The sequence below is a fragment of the Ambystoma mexicanum genome, chromosome 3q, assembly GCF_040938575.1.
Source record: "Ambystoma mexicanum isolate Mex_15411 chromosome 3q, UKY_AmexF1_1, whole genome shotgun sequence".
NCBI classification, from domain to species: Eukaryota; Metazoa; Chordata; class Amphibia; order Caudata; family Ambystomatidae; genus Ambystoma; species Ambystoma mexicanum.
In genome coordinates this window covers 1,034,180,905-1,034,196,728 of record NC_090926.1, presented here as the reverse complement: position 1 = coordinate 1,034,196,728, position 15,824 = coordinate 1,034,180,905, and the positions used below count along the sequence as shown (strand labels likewise).

General features: G+C 46.3%; 1 protein-coding gene across 4 annotated transcripts in view; it reads right to left on the bottom strand.

Annotated features, from left to right (window-relative positions):
- RBFOX3 (RNA binding fox-1 homolog 3) overlaps positions 1 to 15,824 on the bottom strand; it is a 3,087,537-nt gene that overhangs the window by 1,776,251 nt on the left and 1,295,462 nt on the right. The gene's annotated exons all lie outside the window — the stretch shown is intronic.

Sequence of the window (15,824 nt, the reverse complement as noted above, 5' to 3'; positions counted from 1 at the left end):
TTTAAAGGGCAGTCAATTATAGCATCAGTTATACCAAGTGATGAGGACTGTTCAAAGGCAGAGCAGGCAGAGCACAACATATTAGGTGTACTCAAAGAGTTCAATTGATTTTGGAAGAAGCTATTTAAAAAAAAAATAGATGGGAGCAGAGGATGAGTTGCAGAGCTGTAGGAATGAGGGGATTCTCCAAAGAAAGGGTGGCACAAGTAAACAAAGAGTGTGGGACAGTATCTGATGTGGCTCAAAGTACCAGAAAAACTTGTTAAGATACATATACTTACCCCTTATTCTCTATGTTTAAAGGTTGATGTCATGGTGCATGTTGGCACAAATGGGAACTGCAATACAACTCTGCACACTGTGAATTGGCTGGAGGTACAGCTGCCCTTCTCTGCAACTTCTGGATCTGTGTACAATGTGCATACATGCAGTTGCCTCCAGCCTGGTGAGGTGTGTGTAGTCTCTCTACCCTTCGGGTGTCCATCCTTGTAATCCCTGAAGAGCACTTGAGTTTGGCCCATCCAATGCCTGCAATTACATCTGTGCCCCCTTCTTACCATGTGCCCCTTGCGTCCCCTTCATCACCATATACAGACAAATCAGAGACAACGCATGATGGTGAAAAACCCAGACAATTATCACGAAGGATAAAGCCCAACTACCACTCAGCAGCATCATCAAAGGCCTTAGCAGACATTCTTGATCAATATTGGCTGTTTAGCCACACAGAAACCTTATCTACCTCTCTCCTGGCATCTGCCATTCAAGCACCAGCAAATGCCAAATGGCTCCAAGTGATCAGGTATGAACTATTGCTCTTTTGTGAACACTTCCGAGACAGCGTTTAGTGTCATTTAAGGAAGAATTGTGGGCACTGAGGCTCATAACATACAAATACAGTACATACTTGACCTCTTGACAGCAATGAGGGTGGAGCTATGCCAGAAAATAGGGAGGACCTGCTGTAGATGTGTGCCTCCAAATGACACTGAGAGTGGCATGCTCGGCAGAACTATCGCTGCTCTGCATGAACTGAACAAGGTCATGAAACTGATGCTGGTATCACCAACGACTCATGGGTAGACACTTTGTTTGCATAGGTACCTCCCTGTTTGAGCCTTGGAGTGACGATAAGATTTTTATGCCTATTTTTGTCTTTTACCTTATTCTTTTTTATTTTTTTGTTCCTGCCAGTTAACTTTACATTGTTGCTCGGCCTAGGTACCAACAGGTGCGGCCATGATGATCATAACCCTGTGCAAAAGTAGGGCTACCACTACTTCATCCCATACAAGTACTCATAATTAAGCTGTTCTGTGTACTCCACCATTTTTGCATGCTTGTGTGGAGCAGCGGGTAGCTTGCAGGCATGATGGGGGGACGAGCTGGGTTTGTTCAACGGAAGAGTATGCCCCTATTCAGACCAGGTTGAGAGATGGTTGTAAGAAGAAAAGGATGATTATGATTTATTAGTTAAAATATTAACTAAAGAGGGGAATGTTGGGGTGGCCAGGAAGGGTCCCATAATTAACGAGGGATTAATGTTGCAAGCACCATATTGATGACTGGTGACAGGGAACTTTGCATGGTTTACTTTTTGTTCAGAACTGATACGATATTAGCTTGCATGCACACAGACAAATAAAGTATTAAAACTACCAAATGTAAAAACGTACATGTACCTTAATATAAATACATGAGAAATGTATGAATTTCAGTATAAGTGCCTCTTTCACAATGAATCAGAACATAATGGTTAGGGCTCTCTTGCAAAATGCACTTTGACTTCTAAATAGGATTTCAGATGACAGAAGGCAGGTAAATGAGTAATCTCAACCTTTGCAGTCGGAATCTGCAGAAAAAGCCTTGATTTTATGGTCTGATAAGTATTGTAGATAGTAGGTATAATCTGCTGATGTTTGAGAGCGTGACCCAAAGTTTTGTTATTTATTCTGATCAATAGTAAAACACGGTATAACCTAAATGCTTAAAGCTATTTGGCAGTTTCATTTGTGTGATAAAATGGGTGCCTTCTAGATTGGGAAATTGCAAGGGAACAGATGTTATCTCGCACTTTGTATTATATTTTTTAGAGGAGGTTAGTCATTTATTTGGTTAAGGGATTTTCCAGAGGCTGCCAATTCCTGGCGGCCAAATTCTGGCTGCCAATTCCTGGAGAAGTGACCACTACACTACCCATCACGTATCATTGGGTGAGGCCATGCATGTCCATCGTTCTTCCCGACAATGCACTCATCCCCCCATCCCTTTTCCTCCCCAATGCCATCCCTTGGCCAAACTGACGGCTCAACAAGTATTTCGCCTCCTTGCCCTATGATTCTCTTTCTGCCATTAAACCCTGCAACTATTTGGATCACAACAAACACCTCACAGCGCGCTCTGCCACCCATTTTTGGGCCTTACTAAACCAACTCCAACCCTCCTGAGAAATTCACAGCTAAGTTCAATGGCCACTGCTTTCTCCTTACGGAAAAAAAACTACTCACTGGTGACAGCCCTGCACATCTCCTCCGCATGCTCACTGCCTGACACCTGGCCTGCAATCTCTCAACTCAAGTACCCAGGCATATCAGCAAGATATATGGGTCTACCATTAACATTACCTCAACATGCAGCCAAACTAAGGCCACTGCTCCTGGCCTTTGCCGCAAAGGAGATGTTTTTCCGATCAAGTTAGGGCCTATCTTCACAACACCAGATGTCCAGGACCTAAACATGAATGACAACTGTGAGCCAGAGGCTAACTACATTTCTGAACTCCTATATATCACACCCCGTAACAAAAATGTATCTGATACGTGTGACAGTGGCACTCTCACTGACAATCATACAGGCTACAACCCACCACCCACCCCCATGATGCAGGAAATCACTCTACCTGAGCTATAATCAGTTATATTGTAATCGCTCCCAAGCCTCTCCCAAGCCAAACCCCTCCACTAGGCAAAGCCCAAGGGACAGGGACAGTAGCTGGAGACGAAGGAGCACTAATCATTAACTAGCATCCAAAAGAACGGGGGACATTAAGATTTGGAGGCAGGAGACCACACTCCAGAAGCTCAGGGAGATGAGGGCAGGCAAACCCCACTGACAACCAAGGAGCGACCCACAACCTTAACGATCTCAAACTTCGGGACTGGGAGGCCCTTACCACTTTCCTGCCCAAAAATCACTACACAGTCACAGAGACAATGCAGCACCTTGCACAGAACCAAACAAATGAGCTTCCAAAGGAGCACTCCTACAGACAGCAAGGGCAGAGACACCCAACACAGATGTCCGAATCAACGAGGCAACCCCACTAACCCATCTGCTAAAAAACTGATTACACCTCTCACACCCTAAGCAAACACAACCACTTTCTTGCACAGCAAACCGCACGCACTTGACTACACTGCAACAACAAAACAAACCACACATATCCACGCACAACAGGATATGGTAGACTACCAATCCGTAAACCACACCCATTTTCAGCGAACAGTGCTAACTGACTGAAGTTGCCAACAGGACATCGCTAATCGTGCTCTACCTTTATCCCGCTACATCCTTCTAACCCTCCCAACCCTCTTACCTTTCAGATCCGCTGGAGCGCCAGGGAACCACTTCGGTGGTGATAGTGCGCAGTACAAATGTCCTTTAACATTAACATTAACAATTGATGCCCCATGTCATACAAATGTTTCTGATGCCTGTATTGCCAATTCTAGATTAGCCACACTTGGAAATGCTAATGATGCCCCATGTCATACAAATGTTTCGGGGTCCTGTAATGCCAATACTGGGTTAGCCATGCTTGGAAATGTTACTGCTGACAGGGGCCATGCTTGCCAGCCTACCTAAAAATATGGTAATTGATGTTTTGCACCATGAAAATGTCATCGGTATTTGTGCTGCCAATACCCTATCAAGTACTAAGGCTAATGTAAATGTCAACACTATTTTCACAATAGCCAACATGTTATGCAGACCCCCTAAGGGCACTAAGTGTTCTATCCTTATTAGGAAGCTCGCAATCTACACACCGCTAGGTGAAATGCACGCCACCACTACCCAAAACCTTGAGACTAACCTTACAATTTGTACCAATGGCCTTACTGTGCCTACTTCCCCACCTATCCCAAACACTCCTGCACCTCTGGATACTGTGACCTGTGGTCTGGCAATAAATAACCCTCCCATAATTTGCATTACACCAAACACTGTAGAGGTCTCTGCCTCCAGTGACATTGTGATCAATGCTTTGATCAAAGAAAATGGGCTACCAACCCCAATCCAGAGGCACCGGCACTAAGCAAAGGAGCCTTAATCAATGCTAGATCTCTAATAGCACATGCCCTTGGCAATTCTGACCTCATTACCACCATAATCTCGACATTTTGGCCATCACAGAAGCCTCACTGCAGCCTGCAGTGGGCCCCTTTCTTTCCGTGACCATCCCGGACAACTATACCATCCTCAGGAAGGACAAACAAGTGGCCAAGGAGAGGACGTCGGAGGGGGGAGTGACTACCATTGCCAAAAACTCATGAACTATTAGAGACATGAACAACCATGCCTTCCAAAGTGGTGAACGTCTGTCCATAAAACGGACCCTCTCACACACAGCCATCCTAACCCTTGATCTTATTTACAGGCTCCCTGGTCCAGTACTGACATTCAAAGTAGACATCATTGATCTACTCTCACTAGAGGCTTAGCCTTCATCCAGAATTGCACTGTTGGGTGACTCAAACTTAGGATTCAATGACCCACAGACACCTACGCACTCTCCCTAGCAAGGTCCGTCGAAGGATTGGGCTTTGCCCACCACATCTTAGGACCTACTCATGACAAAGGTCACACTTTGGACTGGTTAATTGATTACAACTGCAACATTAAGGTACTGTCCAACATACCCTGCCCTTGGTCAGATCACAATGTGACCTCCTTCACCATCCTGTTAAATCATTCCTCTACACTAGCGACACTACCTCTTCCAGCCACCCTCCAACATTCTCCCATTACTGGAACCCCTTACTACCTATCAATCTTCTACGAAGCACCCTGCAGCAATTGTTGACCTTTACAACCACGCATTCCTCACAGTGATTGACAAAGTGGCCCCCTCTAACTGAGCATAAACCCAAGCTTCCTGCACAAATGAACACTTGGTTCACTCCCAATCTCAAAACTATAGGCTCAACTAAATGAGCTGCTGAGACCTTATGGAAAAGAGATCCTACATATATGAACGAAAGCCACTGCTTTACCATTTTGAAATTATATAAACAGGCCATACTCCAAGACAAAATTGCCTCCTATAATGAATGAAATGACAAAATGCAGCCTGGGAAAATATTATGTGAACTAGAGAAACACCAATTACCCCACTAGTCAACTGCCTCAAAGACGTCACCTGGTGTGAAAGTATCCAAAATGCACTATTGGACAAAATCTATTTACTCCAAGCTAAAATCTAACTAAAAAGAACATGGCCTTGGGTGCACCCCCAGCCCAAACCCTAGCTCCACCTAATTTTAACACCCACCCTTTCGAATTCTCTTCAGTCACCGACCAAGAAGTAACCAAAATCATCAACGGTCTAAAGCTATCTAGATGTTAAGGAGATGTCTGCCCCACTAATGTTATCAGAGAATGTGCAGTAGCGCTGGCACCATTCATTGCATCACTTATCAACACCTTCTTCTCCAATGGAAGTAGGCCCATGAACCTAAAAGATGCTTGGGTACTCCCACTCCTGAAGAAGCCAACACTTGACCCCAACATCCCTACCAACTATCACCCAATCCCAACTGTCCCATTGTTACTCAAAATACTGGACACAGATGCATATTTACAGATCCAAAAGTATCTTGAAACCAACAACCTTCTCGGACTACGCCAGTCTGGATTCCGACCAGGTCAGGGAAAGGAATCCGCATTCCCAGACCTAAAATCACAAATGGATGAACTCAGACATAATGACAAGCTAGCCATCCTCCTCCTGCTAGATCTCTCAGCTATCTTCGACCTGCTAGATCACAAAATCCTTTGTCAAACTTGTCTTCAGCCGTGTACTTCTGCCATAAGGCAATAACTTGGACTGAATCCTTTCCCTTCAGTAGATTAATGAGAGTTATTTCCCCCTCCTCATCCACAACACCAGCCCCAGTATCTTGAAGAGTCCCTCAAGGATCCTGTGTCTCACCCACACACTACAACATATTCACAAACCCACTCTTTGACCTCCTTGAGGCCTTCAGTATCATCTATACGAACTACACAGATGATAACCAAATCCTCCTTCCTATATCAGGCAACTACAGCACCAACTCTAACTCTGTGAATAAAATCTATCAAAGTATCCAAGCCTGGATGACCTTGTACTTGTTAAGTCTTAACGATGACAAGACTGAGTTGTTCATACTTGGATCTCAAAACCTCCTAAACAAACTGGATCGAGCTTACCTTCATCATTGATGGCAATACCATTGCAGTCTCGAAAGAAGTCAAAACCCTTGGGGTTTACTTGGACTCTTCCCTCTCACTAACTAGACAGGTTAATGCTATTGCCTCGTTCTCGGCTTACACAACTAAACTTATCAATGCTATCAGGCCTTTCCTAACTACAGACACCTGCACCACACTAGCGAGAGCCCTCATTGTCTCCAGATTAGACTATTGTAACACCCTTTTTCAGATACCACTATGGGCAACATCAAAAAACTACAGGTGATAGCAAAACCATACCTTGAGAGCAGCCGTAAACATCCCTGGAAAAAAACACATTTCAACAGCCAGAAGAAGTGTACATTGGCTTCCAATTCATGACCGCATCCAATTCAGAACACTGACCTTAACCCACAAATGCTTATCACACACTGCCCCTAGATATGTATTGCATACATTCAAGAAAACACAATTTAACAGACCCACCAGGGGTTCCCACCTCTTAGCCCTCCCTAGATTCAAACTACAGAAAGCAGGGGTCTGCAGCTTCCCGTTGGTGGTCGCAAAGAACTGAAATGCCCTTCCACTTCACCTAAGACCACAAAAATCCTTTTGGGCCTTCAGGAAAGCCTTGAAAACGTGACTCTTTACACAAGACACATAACCTAATACTGACGGATCACTGATCTATGCACTTCTAATGATAATAATCCTTAACTGTTTGTTTACACTGTGACCACACTACTGTCTAATGTCTGACCACAATACTGCCTAATGTCTAAAGTCTACACTACTGATATTTCTCTAATACGCACCGTGATGCTTCTGGGTTTGGTGCGCTTTACAAATGATAATATAAATTGATTTAATAAAATCAGAGGCCGAATGTAGCTGCATTACTTAGAAGGTCTTTTAGAGGCGACAGGAGTCTGTGGAATGCAGATCGTAATCTATGGTTCAAGGAAAATCCTGTTTAGGCAGACCTTACTCTATTTGCTAAAATACGCCAGGAGGCCATGTGCAATCATACTTAAAGTTAAAGGTTTTAGGCCAGTTATTGCTAGCAATTATCATTTTTTCAATACTAATGTTTAAACCATGCATCAACGTCAGGACCTACTACAATGAATCCCAAGAAGAAGTGTGTTTCGAATATGATCTGAAGATAAAAATGAAGATAAGCCTGACCAATGAAAATTGAAGAATTTAGGAAAGATGGGATTTTTTCAAAGACATTTTGTACAATCATATTTGGTAGGTGGAGAGTAATACATGCATCTAGAAGTGTTTTAAATTGTTGCAAAAAGTATGTGAACTGCCAACTGATGTTGTATAGTTGAGACCTGGGTTGGTTTGGTTCTGCAACACCATCTAACCCCTCCCCACAGCTTCTGTAAAATAAACTTGCTTTATGTACAACCGTATACTCGCTTCTTAAGTGGTGGGCCTGTTTTGGGTTAAGGTGCGCCCCCACAGTTTGTTGCTGTATAGTAATGACAAAGGTGTTGAGGTAAATGAGGGATTTCAGCGTGGATGGCTATGCGAGCTGCTAGACCAGATGTGCATAGCCAAAGGAGATAAGAGGCCTTACTAGGCCCAGTATATAGCATGCCTCTTAGGAATGGGGCAAGGTCAGAAGTATTTTCCCTCTCCTCGATTGCATGTTCTCTGGTCCTCTGCTGATGAACAACACCACGGCAACCAATGGACCTAAAGGCCCAGTGCTGAAAACTTCAGCATTTGAAGAATAATGTAAAATTGACATCTCCTGATGAGGGCAGGTTATACGTTTAATTTTTATACGGTTTGTTTAATTGGGAGTGAAACTAAAAACCTGATTTACCCGAAGTCTAGTGTGATACTAAAATACAACTAGCATGAAGTTTAAACATTTAGCCTGACACTGAGCCATGTTGTAGATAATTCAGGTTGACTTTTTCGAGGGAGGCTTGCATCTTTTGAGAGGTCATGCATGACATGTTTATCTCTAGGAAATTATCCCTGGTGACGGAAGCGTGATGTGCTATCACGAGTCACATCAGGGTGCTGGAGGAGCTCCTGTGCTCCCAGTAGCCTGCACCGGGGTAGAGGGTAAACTGCCCATCCAGGGTAGCCTCCCTACAAGCAGGTGGCCTTTCAGTAAAGTAAGGGGCCAGTGAATTCCTCAAACAGAGGGACCTTTCCATCGACTGAAGGCCTCAACCATCTTGGATTAGGGGTGTGTCCTGAGTTGAATACCACAGGGCACATTGCACAAAACGAACAGTTCAGAGATCTCACCTTCCCTAGCTAGACTCAGGAACTTTGGCATGGTCCTCCAATGTTCTTTCCAGCTCTTTGTGGGACTTCCGCATGGTCAATTGCAGAAACGTACAAGTGGGTAAAGATCCTAGTAAATGTTCCCAGATCTTTTAGTACTATCTCTATGGACTCACTCTCTCCCATTTGGCCTGAGTGCTCAGTTCTATAAAATGCCTGGCTGTGAATTCACAGCAAACTGACGAGGGCTTCCAGGGAAGATTCCAGAGCAGGGCAGGATGGTCCCCGTTCAGGTAATACCCTCTTGTCCGTATGGAGAATATGGGGGGTTGCCAGTCAAACCCTGATAACACCAATAGAGTAAATCAGGGAGACATTCCTTTCCAACACTGGAGTGTTCCAGGCAAATTTCATAACAATGCAGCCAAGCAGTCCTTTTGGGTCATCTGATCGGGAAAGGCATTCCCTGCTTTCCAAAACACAAGAAAGAGGCAAGTGTGCAATCAACCAATGGGCCTTCTCACAGCCCACTAAGCCCTTTCTAGGGGTAATGGCAGTAAACAACCCTAACTCATGCTCAATTAAGGTCCCCCAGTGGGTACCACACTGTGATCACATTTTATATGATATGATATATATGATATGATATATATGATATGATATTTTATTTATATCATGCCCATACACAAGTATATACTCTAAGGCCACAGCATGTGCCACATCTCTGGTGTAGTCACTTTTGAGGATGCATAGGAGGGGAACAGAGGGACCTTGGGGTCTGGAGAAGCCAGCGGCTACGTGATGTTACATTGGAGGAGGCATATTGGGATCCCCATAGCTTCCCCAATCTCCCCTCAGAAGACACACCCCAGTCTTCCGCCATTCCCTCTGGGCAAGCTCGCTAGTATAGATCACCTGGAGATCTATTGTTTTCAAATTGACGGGACATCGCAATATATGATACAGAGTGGGGAAGTCCTCTTTTTTCGGGGGCTGTGTGGAGGAGGACAATTTAACAATAGCATACAGAAATTCCACAAATAGCAACTTCCCACCTTCCCATGCACAAGGTCAGATAGTTCACAATTATCACCAAACAATAACTGTCATAATTCACTTAGACAGAGATACACGAATTTAACATATTTTAATCAAAATACACAACACATAAAAATATGGGCATTATAAGAACACCTAAAAAGCATGATCCAACATTTATAATGGCCCTATCTTCCTGAAGATGGAGGTGGAAGATGGAGGAAGCACTCAAGCAAATGTCAGGAGCCACACAATGAGCACTAAAGAGAGAGCGAGAGATGGGAAGAGAGCAGGAGAGAGAGAAGACAAGAAGAGGGGTCAATAAGAAAGAGGAAAATACAGGGGGGTGGAAGGGCGGGAAGCACAAAAACAAGCACATGGCAGGAGTGAGATAAAGACTGATATAGAGAGAGAGAGACATGGGAAGAGAGCAGGAGAGAGAAAGACAAATAGAGAGGGGCAAATAAGAAAGAGGAAAATACAGGGGGATGCAAGGGAGAGGAAGAACACAAACTAGCAAATGGTAGGAACGACAAAAAGAGTGATAAATAGAGACTGAGGGATGGGAAGAGACAGAGGGAGAGAGAGAAGGCATGAAGAAGGGCCACAAGAGAAATGCGAGCTTAGAAGCTCCTGGAGTGAGGAGAGGATGAAGTCGAGTGAGAGCAGGCCCGAGAATGTAGGCAGGAGAGACAAGAGACGGGCAATAAAAGTGATTAAGGAAAGAAAGCGAACAGTGACCGCTGAGAGGTACAGAAAGGGGGAGGGCGGCAGCCCCTCAGACTGCTGGATGGCCAGCAGGTGTGAGGAGACGGAGGCGCGGGAACACATGAAACCAGCGTCCATGAGAAATCGGATTAGGCCACGACACCGCTCCAATTGCATCTTTATTAAATTTACAGCGATTATACGCACAGGCTGCCAGACAAATAGATGTTAGCAGCCCTTCCACGTACGCGGGTAATGCGTCCACTGGGGGAATTCCCAGCCCCCGTCCCATGCAGGGGAGTGGGGTCCCCGAACAGCCCTCATCGGCCAAATTAGCGGAAAGCAACTGGATGGCAGAAAACAATTACTTCCTATTTCATCAGGCCACCCTCCCCCAAGCCCAATCAGCCTTGCAGGGCGCCCCCTCTATCTCCAAGCATACGCTGCAGTTAATGGGACTTCTGTCGCTTCATCTGCCAAGGAAGCCACGCGCTCCCTGCTAGGGGGAGACCCCCGCCTGAGATCAAGGCCCAGAAAATCCAGGCGCGCAGAGAGAAAGACAGCCTGCCACACAGAGGCAGAGGAGACTGTGGGGAAATCAGGACATGTCTGATAGGCAGGGGCAGTGGGGCTGAGGCAGAGTTAGTGACATGTTAGGCATCCGCGTGTCAGCCTCCTGCCCAGTGATGGTGATTTTCCTGTGTGCCTCTGCATGTAATGTAGCAGCATTTATAAAGTGCTAACTAAGGTCCCAGGGCATCTAGACACTAACAAGTGCAGACCGGTGAAAACAAACCTTCTGGAAAAAGGGAAACTGATGACAAATAAAGCTCAAGAAAGGGCGAGTCTTCAGAGGTTTATGGAAACCGAGGTGGTCGGCCATTTTGCAAAGCTGAAGCGGAAGGGGGTTCCACATAGAGGGAGCAAGAAGCGAAAATGCTCGATCTGCCGCCCAAACGCTACAAATTCTGTGCACTATTAGAAGTTTCTGTGAAACAGACCGAAGTGACCATGTGTATGGAGTCAATTTATCTTGAAGATACTCAGCTCCCAAATGATGGACTGCCCGGCGAACAATGCAACACACCTTACATTTGATGTGGCTGCTCATCGGTAGCCAATGAAGCTGACACAGAAGGTCCTGAGAGTGGGCGAGGCAGGTGGCTCCAAGAGCCAGTCGGGCAGAAGCATTTTAAAGTATTTGAAGCCACTGATTCAAAAAAGCCACTGGCCCAAACAGATTCCATTGCAGAAGTCCATGGGCCTCTTGTGTGTGTGTGCATACCCGAGTTTTCTATTCATCTTACCCATCTCTCCACCATTGTCCCCTTCAATCCATCTCACCTTCTCCCCCACATTCATTTGAATTAAAAGCTTTGTTTTAAAGCTTCCAGTGTGTTAGTCCTCATTATGAATAAAATCTTATGTTATTTTAAAGACTGGAGGGGGTTATCTGTACTTCTGCCCCCTATATGGTAGGGTAAAGTCACGGAACAACCCCAGCAAGGCTCTCAATTTGGTAAACGTGACGAGCAGCCAGGCTTAAGCTTTCAGGAGGTGATGCAGGCAGGTTCTTAAGTACAGTGTTTCCCCAAAGTGCACATAAAGGAATGTCCACACACTATGCTAGGTGATAACACAGCTTCTTTATAGAAAATAAGGTTTGCTACTGCGTTACCAAATATATACATATAAATAATAACACTTTGTATATGGAATACTTATTCAGATAATGGTAGATAAATACACTCTATGTAGTACCACACACTACTTAAATTCAGTAAGAACCACACTAACTGCAGACAGTTTTAAATTGCAGGTGAATTCTTAAATAAGGTGTAACCAGCATAGAATAGGAAAGAAAGGCAGGTTGAGCAGTGGCAGAATGTTATCCTTAAACTAGTCAAGTCATTCTGAGTGAGGATCTCCCCCACCTGGGCAACTTGTAATGGAAATGTTAGGAAATAACTTATGATGGCCCTCATTACGACCCTGGCGGAAATCGGAAAACGATGGCGGAAATGCAATACCGCCATCGAATAGCGCTCGGTGCGACTATGACCCGTCACCGCAAAGTACGAAGCCATTAGCGACACCGTAGTGAACGCCAACGCTAACTGCACCAAGTACGCGTGCGCGCGCCATGCCAAACCGTAAATACCACCATGGCGCAAGGGTACGCGAATTCCGACCCTAGCGGACATGTACCTAACGCCATCAAGCATGGCGGAAAGCACCATTCCGCCATGGTGAGAAGTACGGCATCGCGAATCAACCGTAAACGGCCCCACTGAGTGCCTGTACACCGCTCCCTGCCCACAAAGGACAACTCCCCGTAGGTGCAATGAAGTCACAATGCAACCAGTGAAATGTACAAGTCACCCATGCATGCCAACGAACAAAAGAATCACAAGAGGGGCCAATGGGAGCTGCAGGGCACAGATGGCACGAATACAGAAGCCATTCCAATGGACATGACCACAGTCCCCCCCCCAGAAACGCACGCAAACACAGGCACCTGTGACCAGCAATATTCTGAAAATCACAACATTCCACCAGTCCACCTGGCTGACCGGCATCTGTTACACAAAACCCAATCCCCCGCCCCTGAGCATGACAACATTCTTGGCAGCCCCCATCCCTGACCTCACTGTGCTCCGTAGGCAAACGCGCCCAGCACAGTACCACGCGACTAAACTCCGAAGCTGGAACCCAATGCAGATCTCCTCACAATACATCGCTCCCCAAATAGGAATATGCCACATCACTCGCAAAGAAGAACGCTACACGGCCCATATCAGAATAGAAATTTAATGCACAACTAAATCACCAAGCCCATACAGCCATTAGTCCATGAACTCCAAAACACATATCACCATTGTGGGCTGCATCCGCAAGGAATGACCAGCTACTACTTGTGTGACGCCCTGTTCCATCATGGTACACAGAGCCACATTCACGTACGAAAAGGCAACATGGAAGCGCACAGAACCGCAGGCCCGTCCCAATGGGGAGGCACTAGTCCAGCTGAAAGGCCGAAATGTTGCTCCGAGCCACTAGTACTGCGTAAGGGCATGTGGCCCATTGGCGATCGTCCCATAAGATCGTAATGCTGCTCCACTGATTAACACGAACCAGCAGGTGTCGGGAGTAAACGCCATCTGCAGGAGTGGCATACAGATGGCAGTGGCAAAAGGGGAGGAGATACCTGTCAACCAAAAGAAAAGAAAAAGAACAGAATGGCCATCAGAACTACATTCGAACAACTCACTTCAATGATCACACTAAATCCACAGTCATATGCATGCTAGCCCACTCGAAAGGATCATCACCACCCCAAAACCACTTGCGACTCATAACTATCTATATCGAGGTGTAAACACCATCACAAACGAGTGTACCTGTGCATGCGTCTGTCAAAACAGAATCCATCAGATGGGAATGTTAACGTGCATGGACACAAGTGTCTGAAGGCGCGTCGAGACAGGGAGGGCTCAACAAGGCCAGATAGACGATGGTCCCACTATGGCAGCCCTGCATCACATAGCGCAGGGGAGTCGGATAGATTCCAAGAAGCCCTGTACATGGCAAACCCTGTATCAAATCACCTGCCCATGCATCCATTCATCATTCCCTCATCCTGTTATGAAAACGCCTGAATATTTACTCACAAAACATTCGAAATTTCCATTGAGTCTGTGCGTTATGCAGCCTGCAAAATCCACAGTGCCCCAGCCCGTAATTCCAGTGTTGTGAAGTTACATGTATTTGGGAACGTCCGGCCTCATCGCCCACGTCACTATTGCGCATCCAAAACTATTCATATCAATCATTGCTTCCTCGCCATGGCCCCTGTCTCAAGGACATTGAACAATAGAACGTTATATTTGCAGTCAGACCTGTGGGCATCTCCTCTCCGCTAGCTGAAAACCGAAAGCGCCGCCCTTCGAATTCCTCATTTGCAACATCACGTCGAAAAGGCATCTGTGGCCGTTTGAAATCACAAATTAATCGATCTAGTGCGGCTGTGTGTGAAAATGGCAACTGCCATCGCCCACTAATGGGACGCCCCGCCCGTCGTTGCAACTCGGTACAGTGATGCATGAGGGCCCACCGTTACTCGAGTACTACGTTCCACTGACCCATCACAAGTCTGTTCGCGACTGCAAAGATTGTATGTGAAACAATGGGACCATAGCCGAATGTACATATCAACAAATGTTACACGGCCATCGGGTACAAATACATGATTGCAATAGCAAGATGCCATTCCTCGAATTGCAGCGTTGTGTGCGGGACGTGCTCGGCCAAAGGGGAGAGCAGCTTGCACAGGTGGAATGAATCACCACAGGTGGAGGCCATACAGCCTGAAAACACATAAATTGCACACCCAGTCTCCTCCCACAACCACACCCACTCCGAAATGCTACCGGCAGGACTCGCGATGTTGGCCCTGGGGGACCTGATAGCACTGCAAGTACTCCAACTCCAAGAAGAAGACGAACACCAACTACAACCGGCCGCACGGAGGAGACGCAGGAGGAGGAGGAGGGCAAGGCAGGGCCAGCAAGGGCCGCCAGCACAGCCACTACCACCACGCAGGCAGCCCGCAATCCCACGCCTCCGAGCACATCCGTTCAACCTCACTGATGAGCAGATCCACACCCTCTACCGTTTGGACCGGGACACCATAGCCGCAATAGTGGACATGACACACGTTGACCTTGTCAGCATGATAGATAGCCCAACCGCCATCCCACCCCTACTGAAGGTGGTGTCTGTACTCCACTTCCTGGCCACAGGCACCTACCAGCACACAGTCGGACAGTTGCATGGCATTTCTCAGCCACTGTTCTCACGGACACTATTGCAAGTGCTCGATGCCCTCCTGCAGCACGCAGACGACTACATCTCTCTACCACGCTCGGAGCAGGAAATTACCAACACAAAAGTGGGATTCCATGCACTTGCCGGCATACCGGGTTGCATTGGTGCCATCGACTGCACCCATGTGGAATTGGTCGTCCCACATGCCATGGAGGCCCAGTACCGCAACCGAAAACAATTTCATTCCCTGAATGTACAAATGGTGTGTGACTCCAACAGGATCATTACACATTGTTGTGCCAGATTCCCTGGATCAACCCATGATTCTATGGTCTTGAGGAACTCTACTATACCACGCTACATGGAGCGACACGCAGGGAACAGATCCTGGCTACTCGGTGAGTCTCATTTCATGCATGATGATGTGGGGTATGTGATGCGGCAATGACCTGGCAGGAAGGGGGGGGGGATGTGCGTACGTAGCAATGGCATTCCACATCATACGTTTATCGTCCACATACAGGTGATGCTGGGTATCC